The 6,000-nt window shown below is 47.5% G+C and overlaps 3 non-coding genes across 3 annotated transcripts; all 3 read right to left on the bottom strand.

Moving 5' to 3' along the window:
- Positions 1 to 388: 388 nt before the first annotated feature.
- On the bottom strand, positions 389 to 461 carry trnar-acg (transfer RNA arginine (anticodon ACG)). The gene has a single exon. It is a non-coding gene; the product is annotated as a tRNA-Arg (tRNA).
- An 806-nt stretch (positions 462 to 1,267) lies between these two features.
- On the bottom strand, positions 1,268 to 1,340 carry trnar-acg (transfer RNA arginine (anticodon ACG)). Its single transcript has one exon. It is a non-coding gene; the product is annotated as a tRNA-Arg (tRNA).
- A 2,959-nt stretch (positions 1,341 to 4,299) lies between these two features.
- On the bottom strand, positions 4,300 to 4,372 carry trnar-acg (transfer RNA arginine (anticodon ACG)). Its single transcript has one exon. It is a non-coding gene; the product is annotated as a tRNA-Arg (tRNA).
- Positions 4,373 to 6,000: the final 1,628 nt, after the last annotated feature.

The raw sequence follows: 6,000 nt of genomic DNA, 5'->3' as shown, positions 1-6,000 counted from the left end.
GTTTGAAAAATTTGGGTTTTATATTTCCACACCCATATATGCATAACCTCTGCTAACCTGTTTGTTTTATCTGGTTTTATGTTACTTTATTACGTAGTTACTAATAAAATAGAATTAGTTAAAAGTAAAAACAGACTCGAGGTGTGTTCCTTTCTGCTGGTTCTTTAACCCGTTAGGGGGTACGTAACACTGCAAAGGTGAAAATTTCGAGTCAAGGCGGCTTGTTTGAAAGGAGTGTAGAGTAAAAGACTAGTGGCAGCTGGTACTGAACTGAACGGTGGCTACAGCTTGGGAGTGAGTGATAAATCAGGTAAGGGGTTAGAACCAGGTGCAGGGTGAAAGAAGGCAGCTGGCAATAAGTGCATAAGAATCGGGCAAAGGATCCCAGCGAGCCAGATAGGAGTCGAACCTACAATCTTCTGATCCGTAGTCAGACGCGTTCTCCATTGCGCCACTGGCCCACATAGTCTAGAACTCTGGACAGCTTCAAATGGCAGTGTGCCGCAGGCGATAGACAGATCTATAACAGCTTGCCCTGAATATTGATGGTAACCGCCGATGTGCAGTTGGCTTCCCTACAAAGCTCAGTTTGTAGAGTGAAGGACTGTGTCATAAACGTGTCGACCCTCGGTCGCTGCTTCAATTCGGGCTCCAACGATCGGTTCCTCTTTCAATAGGCAGGTCATCAATCGTCTATCACTGAGCTTCTCGGCGGCATGAGACTACACTCATTTCTGCTCCGACATGTGACCAGATGGATTTCAAAACAATCAAATCACAAAACACGCAAGGATAGCTTATCAGAAGCTCGCATTCCAGAGCGGTACGGCGTCACGCACGCGGCTCCAGCAGTACCAGCGCTCGCACACTTGATTGGTCTCCAAGGGAAGGGAAGATAGAACTCGCGACTTCACAGCAACTGTGCAACAATACAGCTTGCCGGAAAGGCACCGAGATAACTTTCTACAAGTCTGTGTTGGCAGCCCTGAGCAGTCAGTCTCGGTTCAGCGGTTCCAAATCCACACCAGCAGGTACAGATGGAAAACTTCCAGCAAGTTGTCATTGACTGCAAAGGTGCAAATGTCGTGTCAAGCCGGCTTGTTTCAATGGAGTGTAGAGTAAAAGACTACTGGCAGATGGTGCTGAATTATACGGTGAGCTTCTGCTGGGGAGTGAGTGATAAATCAGGTAAGCGGTAAGAACCGGGAAGCAGGGTGAAAGAAGGCAGCCGGCAAGGAGTGCATAAGAATCGGGTAAAGGATCCCAGCGAGCCAGGTAGGAGTCGAACCTACAATCTTCTGATCCGTAGTCAGACGCGTTCTCCATTGCGCCACTGGCCCACACAGTGTAGAACTCTGGACAGCAGCAAATGGCAGTGTTCTGCAGGCGGTAGACAGAGATCTGTAACTGCTTGCCCTGAATATTGATGGTAACCGCCGATATGCTATAGATTGCAATCGGCTTCCCTACATCCTCAGGTATAGACATTGCCGCGCTAGTTGCAGTCTTCTCGCCTCGATTTTAGTGCTGAGCATCGGTACTGTAGGTTATTATAGAGCTCGACGTTCGTCATGTGCTGTTGCCAATCCACGTCAAAAGCCATCCGGAGCATTCGTGTATCGCAACCATCTAGAGACTTTCGCATAGTCTTGGTGAGTGTCCACGTCTCTCATCCGTAGGTGAGAATGGACTCTATGACTGCTATGAAAATCCTCTGTTTAAGCCCTCTGGTCAGGTTCGACTTCCAGATTTCCTTCATGTCGTTCCTAGCCCTCCACGCCAGCGCCTTCCGTATCTTTATGTCCTTCTCCGAACTCATCATTCTTGACCCGAGGTACTTGTAGTCAAAGACTTTCTTAATGGTATCAATCTCTACGGTCTTGAGAGTACCTTCGTCGCAGTTAAACGCCATGTACTCTGTCTTTTTAGCGTTTAGGTGAAGTCCAACATTATTGCACTCAATTTCCACTTTTGTCAGTAGCTGCTGTGCTTTCTTCATCTGGTCAGAGAGCAAGACTATGTCATCTGCAAAATCGAGATCTATGAGCGTAACTGGTCTGACCCTTTTGGTTCGTCCTAGTTTTATGTTAAAACCAAGCTTGTCATGATCGTTGGTAGCTTGACGCAGAGCGTAATCAAGGACGATTATAAAGATGTAGGGTGCCAGAGTGTCTCCTTGCAGAACACCAGCTAGAACTCTGGACAGCTTCAAATGGCAGTGTGCTGCAGGACATTGACAGAGACCTGTAACTAGTTTCCCTGAATATTAATGGCAGCGCCGATGTGCAGTCGATTGCAATCGGCTTCCCTACAAAGTTCAGTTTGTAGACTGAAGGTCAGTCGTCAGAAATGTGTCGTCATTCAGTCGCTGCTTCAATTTGGGCTCCAACGATCGGCTCCTCTTTCAATAGGGAGATCTTCAATCGTGTCTCACCGAACTTCTCGGCGGCATGAGACTACACTCATTACTGTTCCAACATGTAACCAGATGGATTTCAAAACAATCTAATCAGAAAACACGCAAGGATAGCTTATCAGAAGCTCGCATTCCAGAGCGGTACGGCGTCACACACGCGGCTCCAGCAGTACCAGCACTCGCACACTTGATTGGTCTCCAAGGGAAGGGAAGATAGAACTTGCGCCTTCACAACAGCTGTGCAACAATACAGCTTGCCGGAAAGGCACCGAGATAACTTTCTGCAAGTCTGTGTTGGCAGCCCTGAGCAGTCACTCTCTATGCAGCGCTTCCAAATCCACACCAGCAGGTGGCGCCATGATCTGAAGTTTCGGCGCACAGTTGTAGCCCAGCCGGAGAAGTAAAACCATCTTATCCTAGTGCCTGAGGTCTTCTTTCACTTGTGCTGCTCAGCTAAGGTGCTACTTGCTGCTCATCTGTGAACTAGCGCAGGCCTGGAGTACAGTCTTCATCTTTCCGCATGAGAATGCTGTCTGGGCTCTGAAATCGAAGAGGTAGATGTGCATTTAGTATTCCAGCGAACGTGAATATGGCTCGCCCCGGGATCGAACATTCGGTAAGCAGGTTTTCAGTATTGTCAGTGTCTTTTTCTGCTCTGATGGACATGGACAATGTCAGGCCCTCCAGTGATGGTGGACTGTAGGCAGTCACCGTTTTCTTTACTGAGCTGCCAGTTCGCTGTAATTATCGTATACCGCCAGCCGACGTTGCACCGAGCAAGACAGTAATATCTGCTGTGAGAATGCTCTCTATACCAGCAGTATAGAATTACACCAGTATGTTCCGGTGAAGATGGAAGTTTTCTATCTGCAACAACACGTATATCCGATGGCAATCACTATTGTTAATGAACCAGTTCTGGAGGAATTTAAGGTGGGGGCTTATATGGGAGGCAGGGTTTGAGGGTCGGCACAACATTGTGGGCCGAAGGGCCTGTACTGTGCTGTACTATTCTATATTCTATGTTCTTCCACCTCAGGTGCTGGTCGGATCGTAAGGATACCCAAAACTGAATGTAGAAACGGTGATAACTGTAGAGCTGTAGACTATGTTTGGGTGGAGAGGAGACATTTCTACTGATCTGAATATGCATATTCAGGAATGTTGGTCGTTTGGATGTTAACGGAAACCAATCATTTCATCGTAGGTTTCCATATAAATGTTGATAATTAATTTAGACCTATTTCGGAATCTCAAAATTAACCCCAAGATCTCAACACCACATCTTATAGCAGTACATTGTCCAAAACACCACAAGGACAACTTTCCTCAGCCTGTTCATCTATTCCAGTTTCCGCAGTTTCCAATCCCACACCAGGAGTGAACTCAAAACTGTGTGCATTTCTAGATGTTAGATGTGTGAGAGTTTCTGTTATTTCTTCGCCCTTTTCGTATGTTGGGCTGTCGTTGCAGGCATGCAATGGTGCTGGAGGCGCAGGGCGAAGAGAAGGATGTGAGGCAACTTGCTCAGTGTTCCCGTCGCTTTGCACGCGAGACGTAGCGATATCATGGCCGCGGACTCCGTTGATGTTTTGGATGCAGAAACACGTCTGTCGTTGAATTGATGTGTCGCCTATCGGTGCAGGAAGGATGAGAGAGAAAGGGAGGAAAAGTTGTCATTTACTGCAAAGGTGAAAATGTCGTGTCAAGCCGGCTTGTTTGTATGGAGTGTAAGGTAAAAGACTACTGACAAATGGTGCTGAATTGAACGGTGGGCTTCAGCTTGGGAGTGAGTGATAAATCAGGTAAGCGGTAAGAACCAGGTGCAGGGTGAAAGAAGGCAGCTGGCAAGGAGTGCATAAGAATTGGGTAAAGGATCCCAGCGAGCCAGGTAGGAGTCGAACCTACAATCTTCTGATCCGTAGTCAGACGCGTTCTCCATTGCGCCACTGGCCCACACAGGGTAGAAATCTGGACAGCTTCAAATGGCAGTGTGCCGCAGGCGATAGACAGAGATCTGTAACTGCTTGCCCCGAATATTGATGGCAACCGCCGATGTAGATTGCAGTCAGCTTCCCTACAAAGTTCAGTTTGTAGAGTGAAGGACTACGTCAGAAATGTGTTGTTCTTCGGTCGCTGCTTCAATTCGGGCTCCAAAGATCGGCTGCTCTTTCATTAGGCAGATCATCAACCGTGTATCAGTGGGCTTCTCGGCGGCATGGGACTACGCTCATTACTGCTCCGACATGTGACCAGATGGATTTCAAAACAATCAAATCACAACACACCCAAGCATAGCTTATCAGAGGCTCGCATTCCAGACCGCTCCGTCGTCACACACGCGGCTCCAGCAGTACCAGCACTCGCACACTTGATTGGTCTCCAAGGGAAGGGAAGATAGAACTCGCGCCTTCGCAGCAGCTGTGCAACAATACGGCTTGCCGGAAAGGCACCGAGATAACCTTCTGCAAGTTTGTGTAGGGAGCCCTGAGCAGTCAGTCTCGGTTCAGAGGTTCCAAATCCACACCGGCAGGTGGTAACATGATCTGAATTTTCGGCACACAGTTGTAACCCAGCTCTAGAAGCAAAACCATCTTCTCACAGTGCCTGAGGTCTTCTTCCACTTGTGTAGCTCAGCTAAGGTGCTATTTGCTGCTCATCTGTGAGCTAGCACAGGCCTGGAATGCAATCTTCTTCTTTCCGCATGAGAGTGCTGTCTGGGATCTGAAATCGAAGAGGTAGATGTGCATTCAGTATTCCAGCGAACGTAAATATGGCTCGCCCCGGGAGCGAGCACTTGGTAAGCAGGCTTGCAGTATTGTCAGTGTCCTTTCCTGCTTTGATGGACATGGACAATGTCTGGCCCTCCAGTGATGGTGGGCTGCAGGCAGTCAAATTTTTCTTTACTGAGCTGGCAGTTTGCTGTAATTATCGTATATTGCCAGCCGACGTTGCACCGAGCAAGACAGTAATGTCTGCTGTGAGAATGCTCTCCATGTTAGCTGTGTAGAATTACACCAGTATGTTCCGGTGAAGATGGAAGTTTTCCAACTGCAGCAAGAGGTATATCTGATGGCGATCGCCTTTGTTAATGAAGGAGTTCTGGTTCTTCCACATCAGGTCCTGGTCGGATCGTAAGGATACCCAAAACTGATTGTAGAAACAGTGCTAACTGCAGAGTTGTTGACTATGTTTGGGTGGAGAGCGGACATTTCTACTGATCGACATATACATCTTCAGAAATGTTGGTCGATTGATAGTTAACAGAAACCGATTATTTCATTGTAGGTTTCCATATAAATGTGAAAAACAAATTTAACTCTGGTTCAGAAACGCAACATTCAACCCAGGGTCTCAACAGCAGCTCCTATAGCAGTACGTTGTCGAAAACACCATAAGAATAACTTTCTTCAGTCTGTTGAATCAATTCCAGTTTTCGCAGTTTCAAATGCAAACCTGTAGAGTGCTCCAAACTGTGTGCAGTCATAGATGGTAGCCGTCTGAGATTTTCTGATGTTTTCGTTTCTTCTCGTATGTTGGGCTGTCTTTGCAGGCATGAAATGGTGCTGGAGGTGCAGAGCGAA

Source organism: Mobula birostris, chromosome 1 (genome assembly GCF_030028105.1).
Source record: "Mobula birostris isolate sMobBir1 chromosome 1, sMobBir1.hap1, whole genome shotgun sequence".
NCBI classification, from domain to species: domain Eukaryota; kingdom Metazoa; phylum Chordata; class Chondrichthyes; order Myliobatiformes; family Myliobatidae; genus Mobula; species Mobula birostris.
This window is presented reverse-complemented; position numbering and strand designations above follow the sequence as displayed.